The sequence below is a fragment of the Mobula birostris genome, chromosome 6, assembly GCF_030028105.1.
Source record: "Mobula birostris isolate sMobBir1 chromosome 6, sMobBir1.hap1, whole genome shotgun sequence".
NCBI lineage: Eukaryota > Metazoa > Chordata > Chondrichthyes > Myliobatiformes > Myliobatidae > Mobula > Mobula birostris.
The window spans coordinates 68,891,646-68,913,075 of NC_092375.1; the positions used below are offsets into that span (position 1 = coordinate 68,891,646).

Below are 21,430 nucleotides of genomic sequence, written 5' to 3' on the forward strand. Positions count from 1 at the left end.
CCAACCACCGGGCCGTGAGGGAACGATATCATTTGGCGATAGGAGTCAGCTGCACCTTTCCTCATTCCCTGTCACGCACACTGTTGAGCTCGAACGCACGGGAGGTCATTACCCGCGCGTCATCCATGTCAGCGCGGGAAGGAGATCAACTCCTCGAGCTTGCAAATGACGGTGGGCTGAAAAGTATGTTTGACATAACATCTCTGCCGGCATTCCGGATCAAAGTCAAGGCTAAATATCCTGAGATAGCCATGTAAGCACTGAAAACGTTGCTTCCATTTCCAACATCATATCGCTGCGAAGCGGAGTTTTCTGCAAAGAATGCAATGAGAACTAAATTGCGGAATAGACTGGACACAAGGAATCCCCTTCGAGTATCACTGTCTCCCATCACTCTTCGATGGGACCGTCTTGTTGCAGGGAAACAAGCCCAGGGCTCCCACTGATTCAGCGATATTGGTGTGTTGCATTGATTTTATATGTTCATACGGGGAAAATATGCGGTGTGTTTAATATCCAAACGTTACTTAAAATGTTATGATGCTATTGACTAATAATTGACTTATTGTGGCGACCCATTTTCTAGCACACACGAACCGGCCCACGAAACAGCGCGCGGAGGCAGAGGGCCCGCCCCAGAAAGGGCGCCAGGCCACCTTCACCAGCAGGGGGAAAATCCCGTGCGCGGAAAGGGTCTGGGAATATGCATTCCCCACAGCAGACCCGCCCCAGGGAGGGCGGGAACGGGAAGGCTTTAAAGCAGGCCGCGAAGTCTGAATAAATCTCTTTATCGCACCTCCAACTCACCGACTCCGTGTGGTTATTCTAGCGCTGTGTGTAGCACACCGCTACATTTGGTGACCCCGACGGCCCAAACGATATTTGGACCAGAGATGACCGATGCCGCATCTGTTCATGCAGTTTCGTTAAAACTGCCAAGCTTTTGGCCACTGGGACCCCGTCTGTGGTTTGAACAGGCAGAAGCACAATTCCACATTTGGCAGATAACCTCGGAGTCCACTCGTTACTACTACGTGCTGAGCTCGCTGGACCAAGAGACTGTTGCACACGTTGAGGAATTTATACAGTCGCCCCCGGAGAACGGCAAATACACAGCATTCAAAGCCCTGCTCATAAGGACTTTCCGACTCTCACGGCGCGAATGAGCACGCCACTTAATGCACCTGGATGGTTTGGGAGACAGGCCGCCGTCGGCATTAATGAACGAAATGCTGGCCCTGGCTGAAAGACACAAACCCTGCCTCATGTTTGAGCAGGCGTTCCTAGAGCAACTGCCCGAGGACATATGCCTGCTGCTGGCCGACACAGATTTCAGCAACCCCCGGGGGGTGGCGGCCCGGGCAGATGTGCTGTGGACTGCCAAGGAGAGAGGGGCATCCGTCGCACACATCACCAAGCCGCGTGCCCAACGACAGACCAGACCAGGCCCGGCAGCAGAGCCCAGCGAACAATGGTGCTTCTACCACCAGTGGTGGGGCACAGAGGCCCGCCGCTATAGACCACCCTGCAAATTCCCGGGAAACGCCAGGGCCAGCCGCCGCTGATCGCTACGGCGGCTGGCCATCAGGACAGCCTCCTGTACGTCTGGGACAAGCAGTCAGGACGCCGCTTTTTGGTCAACACCGGAGCAGAGATCAGCATTTTACCTCCAACGAGTTACGACACCCGCAACAGAGAACCGGGACCCACCCTGAGGGCCGCAAATGGCAGCACAATACCAACCTACGGCACCCGCACGGTGCGACTACAGTTCTGCTCCAGCTGGTTCACGTGGGACTTCACACTGGCCGCCGTGGCCCAACCACTCTTGGGGGCGAATTTTCTGCGACCCCACAGCCTGCTGGTCGACCTGCAAGGGAAGCGATTAGTCCACGCCAAGACTTTTCAAACGTTCTCCCTGGGTGAAGCACAGCTGCCAGCCCCACACCTGGACTCCATCACGCTCTCCAACGATGAATTCACCAGGGTCCTGGCGGATTTCCCATCAGTACTTACACCGCAGTTCACGGCAGCCATGACCAGACACAGAGTACAACACCACATCCCGACCCAGGGACCACCCCTCCACGCCCGTGCTCGAAGGCTTCCCCCGGCCAAGCTCCGACTGGCGAAGGAGGAGTTCAAGAAGGTGGAGGAATTGGGGATCATATGACAGTCCGACAGCCCGTGGGCCTCCCCCCTGCACATGGTGCCCAAGGCAACGGGGGGGGGAGGGCTGGAGACCATGCGGTGACCACCGCAGACTGAACCAGGCGAAAATGCCAAACTGCTACCCTGTGCCGCACATTCAAGACTTCGCAGTAAACCTACACGGAGGAAGGATCTTTTCCAAGGTAGACCTCTTCCGGGGATACCATCAAATCCCTGTACATCCGGACGACATCCCCAAAACAGCACTTATCACCCCGTTTGGACTTTTTGAATTCCTCGGACTGCCGTTCGGCTTGAAGAATGCCGCACAGACTTTCTAGCGGCTAATGGACGCGGTGGGACGTGACCTGGACTTTGCATTCATCTATTTGGACGACATCATCATAGCCAGCAGTAGTCGTCAAGAGCATCTGTCTCACCTCCACCAGCTCTACTCCCGCCTGAGTGAATTCCGCCTTCCAATCAAGTCCAAACGGGCACCGCTACAGCGGCCCTACGAAGGGCCGTTTAAGGTGATCAGGAACAACGGGTCCACGTTCGTGCTGGACACTGGGGGGAGAGAGGTGGTGTTCACAGTGGACCGACTCAAACCGGCCCATGTGGACTTGGCGCAGCCGGTCCAGGCTCAGGCACCGCGGCACGGGAGCAGACCTGCCAAACAGAGGCCGATCCAGACTGTGGACATTGGGGAAGTATTGCCGGTTCTGAGGGGGGGGGGGGGGGTGGTTATGTGGCGACCCACTTTCTAGCACACACGAACAGTCAATAGCATCATAACAATTTAAGTAATGTTTGGATATTAAACACACGGCACTATATGTTCATACAAGGAAAATAAAAATCATTGCAACACACCAATATCGCTGAATCAGTGGGAGCCCTGGGCTTGTTTCCCTGCAACAAGACGGTCCTATCGAGGGGTGATGGGAGACAGCGATACTCGAAGGGGGTTCTCATGTCCAGTCTATTCCACAATTTAGTTTTCGTTGCATTCATTGCAGAGATATGTTGGAAATGGAAGCAACGTTTTCAGTGCTTTTGTGGCTATCTCAGGATACTTAGCCTTGACTTTGATCCAGAATGCCGGCAGAAATGTTATGTCAAACATACTTTTCAGCCCGCCGTCATTTGCAAGCTCGGGGAGTTGATCTCCTTCCCGCGCTGACATGGATGACGCGCGGGTAATGACCTCGCGTGTGTTCAAGCTCAACTGTGTGCGTGACAGGGAATGAGGAAAGGTGCAGCTGACTCCTATCGCCAAATCATATCGTTTCCTCGCGGCCCGGTCTGCGGGGCAAAAAATGTTGGGGACCCCTGCTGAGTAGACCTATCAGTTTTCTTTGTGGGGGGGCTTTACAGTCGACCTCAAAAATAATGACAGTGCTGCTCGCTGCACTGTTTGCAACAGTGACTTTTCTATTGTCCATGGTGGGTTAAAATGTAAAAGACGTGTTGAGATGAGTTTAACAGGTGTCATTCGTTTATTAGCATAGCTAACGTTATTTAAACTAGCTGGCTGGCTGCTAAGGAGCTACGCTATTGATGTCCTACGTGATGAGGCCAAACTCCCTCTAGACTTGCTTATAAACATGATAATATAAGTACATATTTTAATGTCACATTTTCTGCATATACCCAACTTGGTTTACAGATCAGACAAAATCACTAAACAAAGTATTACATACACCCTTGGAGGTCGACAGGGGAGGGGGGAGGAATATGGGGTTGCGGGGGGGGGGGGGGCGCGGGGGTGCTACCTCCCTGAAATGGTGGTGCTACCTCCCTGAAATGATTTTTTGCAGGGTGGGATGTCTGGCATTTGTTTATAAAGTTGTGGTAAACCGAGGTTTTAAGTTCCTCCAGCATTTTGTGTGTGTTTTGTATTTCCAGCATCTGCAGATTTTTAAATATTTTAATGGTTTAAAAAGGGAGTATTACTACCTGCTCAGACATTTATCAACTAGTATTTTGACTTTCAGGAAACTATGGTCTTGATCCCCAAATTTTCTCTGTTCATCAACCTTACTTAAGCACCCTCCCATTTACTGTATACTTGTAAATTGCAGATTTTCAACTTGGGATTTCTGGTTTCTTAAATTAAAACTAACTTCTACGCTAACCACACATTCCTCCCATTCAACCACCGAAATCCAAAGCCCTGGCCTCCCCTCTCCAACTTTTCCACCAGAAAGCACCCCCTCCCAGTTCTCTCTTGGCATCTCAGCAACCAGGCCTGTGCCCAGCCTCGTCAGCGGTCTATCCTGTCTCTGTACCTGTGCCTGGGTTCCGAATGCAAGGCCGCGTGTCCGACCCAGCCGCCAAGGAAGTGAAGCTAATCGGGAGCCCTTCACACCGCCTGCAGAGCCGTGGCCTCGGGCGCCCCCAACTGGACAGCCTGACTGCCCGCCCTCGGACCGTTCGCCCGCCTTGCACCGCCCCGATTGCCTTCCTGATTCTATGAAGTGCAGTTTCTCCCCATCAGAGCCATGGTCGGGGTCGTCACAACCCACCCATCTGTTAGAGCTAGGGACTGAAGACACCGGAGCGCAGGAGCTCTCTCCGGATTTTACCACTTGCTCCTCTCCAGATCGCCCGAACAGTTCTGTTTTTTAAATTACGAGGGAGTAGGGGATTTGAGGATAAACAACTCCTCACCGCGGAGAATGACTAGTTTCTGCTTCCGTTCTGCCGTTGAGGCCAATGAGAGCTGACAAGCTAGCGGTCAGTTGATGCAGAGTTTACCTTGGACCACTGTATCTTATGGATGCAAGGACTTGGGCCGCCATCCTAAATGGTCCTTTGTGAATAGGCAAGGATTCCCTAGGATCAGTGGGGATATTGTACTTCTTGGGAAATCATTGCATCTTTAACACCATCTGCCCTGTAACACCATCTTATATGACATGAAATTTGGTGTTTTACAGCAGCAGAACAGTGAAAGACATAACATTTGCATGGGATAAGTTGCTCCTAAATCATTGTGTGATTTAAATCACACTCCTAAATCAAAGTCCTGTTTCTCCTCCTCTATGGTAGTAACGACAGGACATACACCTGATAGCAAGGGTCCTTGATGATGTGCCACCTTGTTAAGGCATTGCCTCTTGAATATGTCCTCTACGGTTGGCAGGCTGTGCCCATGATAAAGGCGGCTGAGCCTATAGCCTCTTGCAATCCTGTGCATTGGAGCATCCATACCAAGCTTTCCACTACAGATCTATTGAGATTGCAAGAGTCTTTGGTGATATACGAAGTCTCTTCAAACTCCTAACAACATGGAGCCATTGGTATGCCTTCTTCATGATTGTGCTGGGAAGCGGTCCAGGATCAAGTGAACAACATGTCCCACTTGCAGTAAACAATTGAGTACAATTGGGTGATGTACATTTTTTGTATACAATTAATGAATAATTAAATTACCAAGCGGCCCACACATTAATGAGAACATGGACAGGGACAAAGTTTCATACCTTGGAAGGATTTCGCAGGATAAATATTTTAACCTCAACAGTATTATCTGGCGTTCCTTTCATATCACAAGGGTGACTGTCTTAAAATGCATCAACTAATGCTCCCATGGATGTCTTGTAAAAGTAACGGAATCAATCAGGGATCAGAGGATATAACAGGAACAACAAGGTCTTGAATACAAGGATAGCTGCAAATATTTTAAATTATGTGCAAGGAACAGCATTATCCACGTTAACTGCTACCACAGCAGTGGTATTTCTGCATTGCCAATGATAAGTCTCAGTCCAGATATAAACCCTTAAGACATAGAAGTAGAATTACGCCATTTGGCCCATCAAGTCTGCTGTCATTTCATGGCTGATCCATTTTTCTTCTCAGCCCCAATCTCCTGCCTTCTCCACATATCCCTTAATGCCCTGACCAATCAAGATTCCATCAACCTCTGCCTTAAGTATACATATAGACTTGGCCTCCACAGCTGCCTGTGGCAACGAATTCCACAGATTCACCACTCTCTGGCTAAAGAAATCTCATTTCTGTTCTAAAAAGACACCCCTTTATTCCAAGGCTGTGTCCTCTGGTCTTAGACTGTCCCACCAGAGGAAACATTCTGTCCACATCCACTCTATCAAGGCCTTTCACCATTCGATTGGTTTCAATGAGGTCACCCCTCACTCTTCTCAATACTAGTGAAGACAGGCACAGACCCATTCAACACTCCTTATATGACAACCCCCTCAAACCTGGAATCATTTTCATGAACCTTCTCCAGCTCCAGCACATCCTTTCTATAAGGGGCTCAAAACTGCTCACAATACTACAAGTGAGGCCTCATCAATGTTTTATAAAGGCTCAATATTACATCCTTGTTTTTATATTCTAGCCCTCTTAAAATGAATGCTAACATCCTTACCAGACTCTACCTGCAAATTAATCTTTTGAGAATCTTGCACAAGTCCCTTTGCACCTCAGGTGTTTGTATTTCTTCTCTAGAAAATTGTCAAACCTTTCATTTCTTCTACCAAAGTGCATGACCATACACTTCCTGACACTATATTCCATTTGCTACTTCTTTGGCCATTCTCCAAATCCAAGTCCTTCTGTAGCCTCTCTACTTCCTCAGAACTACCTGCTGCTCCACCTATCTTTGTATTGTCTGCAAACTTTGCAAAGTCCTCAATTGTATCATCCAAATTATTAACATATAACGTAAAAAGAATCTGTCCCATCACAGACCCCTGTGAAACACCACTAGTCACCGGCAGCCAGTCAGAAAAGACACCCTTTATTCTCAATCTTTGCCTTCTGCCAGTCAGCCACTGCTTTATCCATGCTAGAATCTTCCCTGTACTACTATGAGCTTGTACCTTGTTAAGCAGCCTCATTTGTGGCACCTTCTGAAAATCCAAGTACACAACATCAACTGATTCTCCTTTGTCTAACAGCAAAATCTATTATCTTGTAAGTGATGAAATGGGAATGTAATTTGGAGTTGATTCAGGACACTTGATAGTGATCTTCAGAGATGTTTTCTGAATAGTATTCATTTTAAGGGCAAAAAGACATCAGTCTCCAAACTTATAAATATAGAGAAAACACTCTCCAGCGCTTTTAAGAGTAATTCTTTTATTTCAAAAACATCATGAAATTTTCAATTAAGAAATTGAGCCCTGAAGGTTACTAATAACCTATTAGAAACATAGAAAATAGGTGCAGGAGTAGGCCATTCGGCCCTTTGAGCCTGCACCGCCATTTATTATGATCATGGCTGATCATCCAACTCAGAACCCCGCCCCAGCCTTCCCTCCATACCCCCTGACCCCCGTAGCCACAAGGGCCATATCTAACTCCCTCTTAAATATAGCCAATGAACTGGCCTCAACTGTTTCCTGTGGCAGAGAATTCCACAGATTCACCACTCTCTGTGTGAAGAAGTTTTTCCTAATCTCAGTCCTAAAAGGCTTCCCCTCTATCCTCAAACTGTGGCCCCTCATTCTGGACTTCTCCAACATCGGGAACAATCTTCCTGCATCTAGCCTGTCCAATCCCTTTAGGATCTTATACGTTTCAATCAGATCCCCCCTCAATCTTCTAAATTCCAATGAGTACAAGCCCAGTTCATCCAGTCTTTCTTCATATGAAAGTCCTGCCATCCCAGGAATCAATCTGGTGAACCTTCTTTGTACTCCCTCTATGGCAAGGATGTCTTTCCTCAGATTAGGGGACCAAAACTGCACACAATACTCCAGGTGTGGTCTCACCAAGGCCTTGTACAACTGCAGTAGTACCTCCCTGCTCCTGTATTCGAATCCTCTCGCTATAAATGCCAGCATACCATTCGCCTTTTTCACCGCCTGCTGTACCTGCATGCCCACTTTCAATGACTGGTGTATAATGACACCCAGGTCTCATTGCACCTTCCCTTTTCCTAATCGGCCACCATTCAGATAATAATCTGTTCTCCTATTTTTGCCACCAAAGTGGATAACTTCACATTTATCCACATTAAATTGCATCTGCCATGAATTTGCCCACTCACCCAACCTATGCAAGTCACCCTGCATCCTCTTAGCATCCTCCTCACAGCTAACACTGCCACCCAGCTTCGTCATCCGCAAACTTGGAGATGCTGCATTTAATTCCCTCATCCAAGTCATTAATATATATTTTATATTATATAACATAATATAATATATATTATATTAACATATCAGACATCAGTTTCTGAGTACAAGACATTTTACTATTTAGCTATTCACAGTAACAGAAATTTTGACCAGGGTGCCCAAACTTTTGCATGCCACTGTATTAGTTGTATTCTGTACAAACAAGTCACAGATTTAGCCCTAGATCATGACAAATATGTGGATCAGTGAGAGGGGAAGGTAAAGCAAGTAATGCCAGAGCACAGGGAATTATTTGAGAACTATCCATGGGATTTCAAGTGTGAATTTTGGAAAACAGCTTTGGTTTGAGTTGCAATGTTGCAATTCTTCATTCATATCAGCTAGGTATTTATGTAACAAAAATATGTTCAGGCTTATAACATATAACATCCCTACTCAGCAAGATACCTGATGGTTGCTGACATTTGTACTTTAAATATGAAACAATGTCTTCAGGTGAACCAGGTTGTATTATTGGGAGAAGACAGTATTTAAAGGGTTGGGACTCATCTACTGTACGGTTTCAGAAAAACAAAATTCATGAAAACTTCAAAATTTATAATTTTATGAGATGTACAAAATCTAACTAAGCACCAACTGCATTTGAAAAATGTTATCTTGCACTGAAATATATTTGGATTTGTTGTGATCATTTTAACTGATGAAACAATGCTTGAATGTTAAATGTTTCATTGAAGAAAATCCATTAGGATTCAGTTACTGTATGAGAATATACAACTGTTAAATAGCTTTGTGATTGATGTAGTTTAAAAATACATACAGAAAGGGATATTGGAAAAGTGGAATAAAAACAATTCATGACATAATATATACTGTCGAGCTGATCGTAGTTGTGATGTTAACAACTTCTTTCTCAGAAAACACAAGCAAACTATCTCATTACTCTCAAACTGAAGTGACAATCATGGGTATTTTCAACATCTCATTGGATTCTAAATACAGTAGTTTTGAAAGTAAAAAGTTTATTCAAATGAAATTTCAATTTTACAATTTAAACTCATGGTGCTTTATAATACAAAGCAATTTAACAGGAATCCTTTTAAAAACTAGTATTTTCTGAAACTTAATGACTCTTTATTTTGAAAGGTATGTAAAGTGCTTGAAAACTAAAGTGCTTGAAGACATCTTTGACAGATGTGTAAAGGTATTCAGGTAGTCTCTGTAAACTCTTGATTGCAGAGTAAAATGGACTCTTCAGTTATGAAGATAAAGCTTAAATTGCACATATACCTTTAGTGACGACCAACATACCTATATTAAAAAGTGCTCTCTGGAAAAACATATATCGCCATCTCAGAATGGGAAGCCCAAGTTCCAACTGTAACAATTCTTCACTTGACCATAATCAACATAGATGTGATTTCTGTTTGCTGAGAATGAACCACTTTAATGACATCTTAAAATAGTTATTGGAGCTTAACCAGAAGCAGCCCAACAGTTCAAAGGTGTGTATACATTTTCCCTTCATTGACGTTGCCTGACTTATTGAGCTCCTCCAACTTTGTGTTGCTCCCGATTTCCAGCATTTGCAGTCTCTTCTATCTCCATTAAGCTCCGAAGACTTCATAGTGGTTTGTAATATATTAAAACTGATTTTTGTTGCAACTATTTTACTCTGCCAGTTTTCAGTAGATCTGTAAAAAACTTTCCTCAAAGTCTGTCATTTTTTGCATTGCTAAAATGCCAGTGTTTTTCAGTACAAAGGATCAATTTCTGGAGCAATATTCAATTCTTTTTCTTCTTAGTGGTAGGTCCCACAGGTCTTTCCTGATTTCATAAAACAACTTTTTTTTATGTCATGACTATACATACAATTTTTTCTGTTTAAAGAGAATCACGACCTTCAGACCGCTGAGACCTTCAGACATCATCGGCCTCAGAGTCTGATTTCTGACTTGTTGGTACTGGTGGCAATGGCTTAGTGTAAAAATCTGCAAAACAGGTTACATGGAAAATACACCAAGTTAATTGTAGAAACAATACAGTTTTCTAAGTAGAATCAAAACTACAAAGCAATTGTGCCAATTCCATTTCGTCCGAAAACATGCCATTGAACTTCTGTGTGGGGAGTAGGTCGCCATCAGCAAAATATCTTTTATACATTTAGCCCTACTGACATTACAGGATAGTGTTTATGGAAATGAATAAACAGTCAATGTTTTGAGCTGAAACAGTTCATCAGGATTCAATGTCAACTGTTTATTCATTTCCAGACACTGTCTGACCTGCAGGTATTTCCAGCATCTGCAGAATCTCTTGTGTTACAGAATTTTATTGCATTGCTCTGTGCATTTCTCAACAAACCATGTTAATTTATATTTTGACACCTCAGCCAATCAATTATTCTCCGATGAAAATGCATTAACTGCCCTATGAGCAATCATCATATGAATTTTCAAACTGAGATCACTAAGGACTTCATTTAGTTAAATATTATTAAAAATTTTTAAGGATGTTACAGGGGCCTTTACTTAATTGAAGCCATGGAAGAGAGATCATATAATCGCCCAGGAACATATGTATCTGTGCAAGAGAGATGCGCATGGTGTGGAGAACTATATCTACTGTTTCTGTATGACTTACTATTAAAAAGACCAGATAAAGGGTGTAAACTTGTGGATAAATGTTTCATTTTCATACAAGTAGTGTTCCACTGTAAATAATTACAAGGACAATTAGGTAACCTGAAAGACTACAAGAGAATACGATTCCTAATTGTTTATTAACATACTATGTTTTCCTTATTTCCGTTCAGTTTTCTGGAGGTTATGATAACTTTTACCAAAAAATTTACACCTTATAAGTGTACCTCTGCTGCAAGCATTGAATTCAGCTGATCTGCCAAAATACCCTATCAGGGGATCATTCAAGTACAACTCTTGACTACATTTATAGTAGAACCTGCTTTCAATAATGTCTACAATGGGATATACCAGCAGAGCCAATGGATAAAACTTAAAATTCTACCTTTACATAAAGTGCTACCAATGAAGTATGAAAATATAATACTACTATAACTAGCAAGTCAATGCACATTGAGAAGACCAAATATAGATTTAATTTTGTTAAATATTTCATTTCAGAGCAGAGAACAATCCTGAACTTGGGTATACAAACAGAAAGTACTGGAAATACTAAGCAGGTCAGGGAGCATGCTTCAGGTCATAACCTTCCATTAAAAGTGGTCTGTGGCATTTATTCTATTGCAAATAATTTTCTTCATTTTACAAACACCAAGCAATAAAATTTCAATTGACAATCGGGTGAAGTACATGGGGAAAAAAAGTGGCTTTGAATATCCTGCATCACAATATTAAAGGACTCAGACCTTCATTTGGACAGTACAGTATCATATTCCTTCTTTATTGCTATCTCACCAGTAACTTGCTTCTTAAAAGTTCTGCTACATTACAATTATATAGATTTTAGCAAACACTTAACTGTGGCTGTTGTTCATCCATACTTGTTCAACAGACACAAAGCAACTGGTTGGTTTCTCCTGATCTGCGTTAATTTGAACTACCCAACATTATGCAATATATACAATTAGAAATCAGATTTTTGGACTGCGGCTAAGAAAGGGTGAAGATGTACTAACTAATCTTGTTAATAAATAACTATATTAATTTCACAGATAAAGAATTATTTATGTTAATCCACACACACTACTTAAATCCATGTGTTCCTTTTGGTAATCAATTCATTTCAAGCAACCTGTTTACTGTCAATACATTGTTTCCCTGTGAGTGTATCAGACCGAAAGTATTTTTACTTACCAAACGAAGTACCCTTAAATTTCCAGAGGCATCACCTACATTGCCTGGTTCTACAATATTCTTTGTCTTCATACGAAACTTCTTGGACTTTTTCTTCCCTGTCACTGTTTAAAATACACAATTGTAAATATACAGCAAAATATGAACATTTGAATGTGAAGATTGATACATAACAACCATTTTAAATCTGAACATAGTACTGCACAGGAATTTGACACACTGTTTACACTTTCCAAGCAACATTGTTTAATTACCAGAGTCTTGCATTTTCTGGTGCGATCCAGGTACTTGGAGCTTATCAGTTACTGCTTCTGCAGTGGCACCCAATTTCAGTGGCTGATCATTTGGAACAGTATCTCCGGTACTCTTTTCCATCTTAGATGGTCCCTGTTCTACAATATTTAGTGGAGGGTCTCCATTAGGGATTCGATTGTTCTTTTCTTTCTGCCCTTCTATTTCCTCTTCATTCTGACATCAACATAAACAACAAAAATCCTTTCAATGCACAGAATCCAACAGGGAAAGTGATTCATTCATGGTTGACAAGAGAGATGAAGATAGAATGAACTCCAAAGAAGCTAACAAAGCTGTTAAAATAGCTGTTAAAATGATCTCAGGAACCACAGCATTTGGAAATTAACAATGCTGAACCATGAAAACGAGTTTAAAAGTTGCAAGATAGAATACAAGACCAGAAAGGTCTGAACATTAAATAAATTGTAGGATGAGGGGGAAAGAAAAAAGGAAAATACTTGTAATGGCAGGTTGAGCCCCTTACAGGCAGAGATAGGAGTATTTAGAAAGGAGCATAAGGAATAGCAGAGGAATTAACAATTACTTTGTACCTGTCTGAAAAATAGAAATAACACAAAAATACTGCCAGGTAAACAAACTAGAGAACAAGAAGTCAGGAGAGAATAAGAACTGGAAGAAACGGAATAACAAACAATAAGTGCCAAAGGTGAAGTCAGTCTTTACTACAAACTTTTAACTACATTATGCCACAGACACCACGAGATTAAAATTATCAGATTACATTAACGTTAACTACAGTTAGACATTACAAGCTGATGTTTATTTTAAAATTGAACACTTAAATGGGATACCCTTAGAAGTTGACAGGAGGATTTTGAGCAGATGCACCAATACCCACCACAGAAGTGACCTTGGGTAGTGGTTGAAAGGGGTTTGTTTGTGGATCTGGTTCATCACTGTCATCTTGATTTAACAGGTGTCCATCTCTTTTAGCATCTTCCCTTTCTTTCAGTTCTCTGCAAAGACATGAATGTTTAAATAATATCAAGGTCATCAGGTAGGAGATACAGAAGCCTGAAGGCTCACACTCAGCGATTCAGGAACAGCTTCTTCCCCTCTGCCATCCGATTCCTAACTGGACTTTGAAGCTTTGAACACTACCTCACTCTTTTTTAATATACAGTATTTCTGTTTTTGCACATTTTTTAACAACCTATTCAATATATGTAACTGATTTACTTGTCTATTTGTTTTATTTTATTTATTATTTTTTTTCTCTCTCTCTGCTACATTTATGTATTGCAGTGAACTGCTGCTGCTAGGTTAACAAATTTCACGTCACATGTCGGTGATAATAAAACTGATTGTGATTTTCCTGTGAATTGTTTTTGCCTTCAGTGATTAGATTTTGAAAATTAATTCCTGATAAGTGTTTGTGTTAGCTTTATACCCATATTTCATTGTCTTCAGCTGTGAGACACAACTGCTCCTGACATGATAGTGGGATTTATGAGTTAACAACGATAGTGTGGAACTAGTCAGTCATTTATAGGCCAGAATGGTAAATATGGCAAATTCAAACCCCACCCCCCCACCCTGCCAGAGAGATACTTGTGTGACTGTGATTGCATTTAATAGAATCAATGCCTTTTAGAATATAAGAATTTTGTGCACTAGGCATTAAAATAAGGACTCTAAATGTGACCCAGATTCATGTGAACTGTACATTGGTTATATTAATAAATATTTTTTCTTTAAGTATTGCTCAATGCATATTATTTACACTTGAGCTTTTCCATAATTTTTAGAAATGTAAAGGTTGAATTTTGACATCTTAATGGACTAGAAACAAAGGGGACCGCCAGTGGGCAGCAGAACAAAAGTATCCTGCAGTCCAACTAGCAGAACCACTTTGAAAACAGAACATAAACACAGCATTTTCAACATCCTGGCAAATGGTACTGAGTGAGTGTAGTGACAACACACACGGCTCAGTTTCAGAAGCAATATTTAAAGCCTCAATGCCAGCAAAACATCTAAAGGATTTTAAAATCTGGCTGCACCACACCAGGGAAGCAGAATGTGGATTACACATGAATCAAGGCTGTCCCAGGATTGATTAACTCTTCACTGGATATGTTCCTAGGCACTCTTCGAGTGATGAAAGGAAAACCCCATTCTTTGAAAGAAAGAGAAATCTCAGATGTTCTGGAATGGAAAGTCTCACCTTGAGAACAGATGTCCCAAAGACAGAGTAACTGAAAGAAGGTAATAGCAATTTTAAAAAATGATAAGCTGGGGAAATTTCAAAGAGCTTGAAAGAAATGTTTCAAAAGTCATAATGTTGAAGATTAGAAATTTTTAAGTAAGGCAAGCATAACTGTTTGATCTTTTACCTCTCCTCTTGGATTTTTCGTACTCTTTCTGCACGTTCTCATTTCTCTTGGTCTTCCCGTGCCTTCTGCACCATTGTATCTCTTTCAACCCGTTCTTGAAGGTTATCATAATCCTTTGCTATGGTAACCAAAAGCCAATTAAGGCCTTTCTTAATTGCCTTGTCCAATGTTTTTCCATATCCCCAAACAGCAGAACATGGTTGCTATTGATATAAATGGGAAAAAAATATGCTCAGTGAACAATTACTACTTCACTAAAAAGGACAACACGTGTTGAGATGCATTTTCCATTTGCATTTAAGCAGACAGAATCTGCAATAGAAACAGATCATTTGAAGAAACTGCTGTTTCAACATTGTCCGGAAATCAAGTTCCATAACTTTGTGATGTATTTGACAACTGTAAGGTTGACATAATTGTTTATATTCTTTCACTGCTTTGAAAGCATGAGTTCAATGAACTGAATTATCCTTCATTAGTTTCTAGGATTCTGTGACAAAGCTTGGGATGCACAGTTGTTTAACACTAGTGATAAGAGGAATTATTAGAATTGTGTAGAAGCCTCTCGGATTTGACTGCAACCAGAGGAGAATGTACAGTTCCCATAGTGCAAGTGCACCAGTCCCATGAAATAATGGCCACGCAACCTACAGATGTCCTTGAAGATTTATTTTTATTTCTCTCTTTCTTCAGCAGACACCGTGAAAACTACAAGAAAATAAAAGACATAAAGGGTTTGAAACATATATCTCTCAGTCTTTTAAAGTCTCTCAAGTTAGTGTCTGCCGATAAACAGGCTCAACGCGTCAGCAAAACAGAAGTGTGCTGAAATCAAATAAAATCACTGAAAATGTAGCACACTGTCCATGTAAAGGCATATCAACAACATTATGCACAATAGAAAACAAATTTTAAAAAAGCAATTACCGTGTGCACCTCTTAGAGCACATGCAGAATAAGATTATTTTAGGACCATAAGTCTTTCTCTGCCTCCATGTTGGTTCTGACCCATAATGCCACAGTCATGCTCTTATTAAACTCTGGTCATGTGACCCATTACGCTCTACAGTAAATAAAACCTTATATAAAAAGCACAAAATTCTTAATCAAACAATATTTTAAGGTAATATGTTTTAAACAATTTTTTTTATGAATGTTACCCTTTTAATATCTTATTTATTACATTTTTAATCGTTTTTACAGCTATGAACTCAAATACTTATGAATTTATGGCAGAAACATATAAAATAAACATCTCAATGAAACATGTCTCTGAGACAGTTACACATCGCTTCAGCGGTCATCTTGAATTGTGTGATTCTGAGGTTTGGTTTCAATAGAATTTGGGGTCTGGAAAAGATCATTTAAATATGCAACTGGGACGGTGGATGTCAAACAATGTCTTTGCCGCTGCAAGGTTGGAAGTAGCAGTACTGCATGGGTGCAAAGGCTGCAAAGGTTAACTATGACACAACAGGCATTCTGCAAACTGACAACAAGAATAGCAGCAGGTATTGAATTGAAAATACACTTGGACTAAGATGTTAACTGTCCTGTGCTATCACCAGTGGGATCATCAGTTGACTTGCCACCTGTCTTCAGGAGTTTCGGCCCGCTTATGGTCAAGACTCCCTCAAGGTGGTGGGCCAGCAATGCTAAAGCACCACCTCCCACTGGTGAGCTTAAAAACTTGGCATATGCCTCTATCAGAGTTGTTGGTCGCTTCCATCCAACAGATAGTCTGCTCTTCAGGTGTCCATGCAACTACTGAAGGGTTTGCAAAAGATGTATACACTGTCTGACTATCTGCCCCTCTGGACATACTTGGTCCACACCCATGATGATCCTGTCTCTGCTGCCTCAGCTACACCCCTGCTGGTTGACTTGATCTTTCTTCTAGTGAAGTCAAGGTCACACGGCCACTTCTGGAAAGTGAACACCATAAAGCCACGGCAACCTACTTTGAATGGATAGCATGAGACCTTCCACCCTCTGTCTCTGCACTCTGATCTTAATTCTGCATACTTGGTTAACTTGCGCTCATGGGCTTCATCGATGTTGTCTTCCCAGGGGACTGTGAATTAACCAATAACCACTTCTCTACTGGTGTCAGACCAAATGATTATATTTGGACGCAATGTGGTGAAAGCTATTTGCACCGGGAAACTGCTTTTCCCATCCAGGTCAGCCTTGACACACCAATCATTGGCTGAAGAAAGTATGCTTGATATATTTAGGTATATTAAGCATCACACATAAAATGCTAGAGGAACTCAGCATGTCAGGTAGCATCTATGGAAATGAATAAACAGTCAACATAACAGGCAAAATCCTTCTTCAGGACTGTAAAGGAAGGGGGAAGACGACAGAATAAAAAGGTGGGGAGGGGAAGGAAGATAGCTAGGATCTGATAGGTGAAGCCACATGGGTAGGAAAGGTAAAGGGCTGGAGAAGAAGGAATCTGATAAGGAGAAGAGAATAGACCATAGGAGAAAGGGATGGAGGAAGGTACTCGGGGGTGGGGGGTGGCTAGGCAGGTGATAAGATGTAGGGAAATAGAAGAGGGAAGGGGGAAAAAATGTTTTTATCAGAAGGAGATGGGTACCATAGGACAAAGTTTTGAGGGGAATGCAGGAAATTGGGACTAGGTGGTACTGTAGTTGACATAGACTTATTGGGCTGAAGGGCCAGTTTCTGTGCTGTATTGCTCTATGACTCCTTAAAAACATGGAAGTACTTAGGATGTATGCAGTGAAGATTCATTGCTGTATGCTGAGAGATCAAGTAAGCAAGGCCTCTGTCATCTGCAGTTTGACCTTATTGCAAAGTACTGAACTGTCTGCGTGCTTGATTATGGAAAACATTTCCCAATAGCTAGAGTTTGGAACTAAGTGTCAAAATTTCAAACATAGGATTGGAATGAGGAGAAATTTCTTCAGTCAGAGGATGCTTTGCAAGTCTCTAACACAGAGGGCTGCAGAGGCTCACTGTATTCAAAAATAAGAATAACACAGATATTTAGATTTCTGCTTGTGGTAGAAGATCAATATTCTTGAGGGACCACATAGCCTATTCCCATTTCTTTTTTATATTGAGTTATCTCATGTTTTTGAATTATATACTCAGTGGCCACTTTATTTGGTACCCCTGCTTGTTAATGCAAATATCGAATCAGGCAATCATATGTCAACAAATGCACAAAACCATAGACATTGTCAAGAGGTTCAGTTGTTCAGAAAAAAATTATCAGAATGGGGAAGAAATGTGATTGAAATGACTGACTGTGGAATGATTGTTGGTGCCAGATGGAGTGTTTTGAGTATCTCAGAAACTGCTGATCTGGATTCTTAAACACACAGCATTCCCTAGAGCAGCGGTCCTCAACCACCGGGCCGCAAGGCTTGCGCTACCGGGCCGCGAGGAAACGATATGATTTGGTGATAGGAGTCAGCGGCACCTTTCCTCATTCCCTGTCACGTCCACTGTTGAGCTTGAATGCACGCGAGATCATTACCCGCACGTCATCCATGTCAGCGCGGGAAGGAGATCAACTCCATGAGCTTGCAAATGACGGCGGGCTGAAAAGTATGTTTGACATAACATCTCTACCGGCATTCCGGATCAAAGTCAAGGCTAAATATCCTGAGATAGTCAGGAAAGCACTGAAAACGTTGCTTCCATTTCCAACATATCTCTGCAATGAATGCACCGAAAACTAAATTGCGGAATAGACTGGACATAAGGAACCCCCTTCGAGTATCGCTGTCTCCCATCACCCCTCGATGGGACCGTCTTGTTGCAAGGAAACAAGCCCAGGGCTCCCACTGATTCAGCGATATTGGTGTGTTGAAATGATTTTATATGTTCATACAGGGAAAATATGCGCTGTGTGTTTGATATCCAAACGTTACTTAAAATGTTATGATGCTATTATAAGTGACTTATATAACTATGGAACAATTACAGCATGGAAACAGGCGATCTCGCCCCTTCTAGTCCGTGCCGAACGCTACTCTCACCTAGTCCCATCAACCTGCACTCAGCCCATAACCCTCCTTTCCTTTCCTGTCCATATACCCATCCAATTCTTCTTTAAATGATAATATCGAACCTGCCTCTACCACTTCTACTGGAAGTTTGTTCAACACTTCAAGCTCCCCTGTCCTCCCCTGATATTTGTCTTATCGCTATATTCATGCGAGGAAAATATGTGCTGTGTGTTTAATATTAAATTCATTAGATAAACCCTTTTAGAAACGAAATTGAGTGTATTAGCCACTTATCGCCTATATTCCGGTCGTGATTAATACGCCACCGCCGCCAACAGAATCGGCAAAAACAATTTTTAAGAAAGCGGCACGTAAACGCATGCGCACTGGTGCCCGCGCAAGGCTTCATGGTCATTATAGTCTTTCTCGGGGTAACCCGATGTATTTGACTGCTACTCTTGTACGTTGGCAACCCTCCCCCCTCCCCCCACTCGGCCGGTCCGTAGTACGAGAAAGGTTGGGGACCCCTGCCTTAGAGTTTACAGAGAATGATGCAAAAAACAAAAACAAAAAACTAGCGAGCAGCAGTTCTGTGGGCAAAACTGCCTTATTAATGAGAGAAGTCAGAGGAGAATAGCCAGACTGGTTCAAGCTGACAGGAAGGCAACAGTAATTCAGATAACATCGCATTACAATGGGGGTGAGAAGAAGAGCATCTCTGAGCACACAGCACATCGAACCTCAAAGTGGATGGGCTACAACAGCAGAAGACGATGGACATACCTTCAGCGCCACTTTATGAGATACAAGAGGTACCCAATAAGGTGGCCGCTGAATGTATGTCAATAATACATCTGAGTGTATTAGGTGACTAAGGGAGACAAAACCTTTAGCTTTGAGAAGAAGTTCTGTGATAGTGATTAATACACATCATAGAAAGAACTTTAATAAGCCAATTAAATAATTTTAAGCCTCAACTGCTTCCCAGGGCAGAGATTTCCATAGATTCAATCCTCTGTGGAAAACGCAATTCCTCCTCATCTCAGTCCTATATCTAATCCCCAAAATATTGAGGCTATAGTCCCCCAGTTCTAGTTCTACCTACCAATGGAAGCAAATTTTCTGCTTCCATCCCTTTCACAATTTTATATGTGCTTAAAAGATTCCCTCTACTCATTGTTCTGAATTCGAGTGAATATAGTCCCAGGCAACTGCATCTTTTCTTGTAGGCTAACCCCATCATCTCTGGCATTATCCTGGTGAATCTCCTCCACATCACCTTCAAAGCTGGTATATACTTTCTCAAGTCAGGAGACCAGAGCCACATGCAGTACTTCAGCTGTGACCTCCGTAGTACCCTGTATAGTTGCAGCATGATCTCTCCGCTCTTAAATTCAATTCCTCTTGCAATAAAGGACAACATTGCCTTCTTGTTAACCTGTTGTATCTGCAAACCAATCTTTTGTGATTCATACACAAGCACTCCCTAGAACCTCTGCACATTAGCATGCTGCAATCTTTCACCATTAAAAAAATCCCATCTTCCAATTTTTCCTTCTAAAGTGGGTGACTTTGCATTTCCCAGCATTGTACTCCATCTGATCAACTCTGCTCCATTCACTTATATACCTCTGCAGACTCTTCACATCCTCTGCACAATTTAGTTTTCCCACTCTATATAGTTCATCGGCAAACACTGCATTTGGTCCCCTCTTCCAAATGGTTAATGTACAAACACTTTGTATATTGTGAACAGCTGCGGGCCCAGCACCAATCCCTGCAGCACACTGTTCACCAGAGAAACCTATTTATCCCAACTGTATGTCTCTTATTAGTTAACCAATACTCTTCTTATGGCTTTCTTCAACTTCGTAAGTCTTTTCTACCACATCATATCAAACGCGTCTGAAAATCCAAGTATAGAACATCCATCCACTGCACTTATTATACCCTCAAAGAACTCCAGTATGTTTGGCAAACAGGACTTGTGCTTCCTGAGGAAACCGCCACTATCCAGTCATCTCACCATTTCTTCCTTAGTGATAGCTTAAAGCATTTTGCTGACTACAGATGTTAAGCTAACTGGCCTATAGTTAACTGCCTTTTGCCTATATCCTTTTTTTTAAAAAAACAGTAGTTGACATTCAGTGTCTTCCAATCTGCCAGGACCTGCCCAGAGTCCAGATAATTTTAGTAGATTATCAGAAACACTTCTACTATAATTTATGCCATTTCTTTCAGTACCCTGGTATGCATTCCATCAGGACCAGGGGCCCGACCTACTTCTAAGGCCACTAGTTTGTGCAGCACTACCTCTTTAGTATTAACGACTGTATCGAGGTCTTCACCTGCCATTGCACCCATTAGATTAGATTCAACTTTATTGTCATTGTGCCGAGTACAGACGCAAAGCCAATGAAATGCAGTTAGCATCTAACCAGAAATGCAAAGAATAGTGTTATATACAAAATAACTGCGAATAAAAAGTAACTGCTGCAGCACACAAATATAAAAGTACTGAGACAGTACAATATGGGTGCAACACTGCTGAGCGCTGTGATGTGAGGTTCAGCAGGGTCACAGCCTCAGGGAAGAAGCACTTCCTCAGCCTGCTGGTGCGGGAGCGGAGGCTCCTGTAGCGCCTACCAGATGGGATGAGAGTAAAAAGTCCATGGTTAGGGTGA

The 21,430-nt window shown here is 42.3% G+C and overlaps 1 pseudogene; it reads right to left on the minus strand.

The window, feature by feature from the left end:
- Positions 1-9,332: 9,332 nt before the first annotated feature.
- The window catches only part of LOC140199812 (ADP-ribosylation factor-like protein 13B), a 72,925-nt pseudogene continuing 60,827 nt past the window's right edge, over positions 9,333-21,430 (minus strand).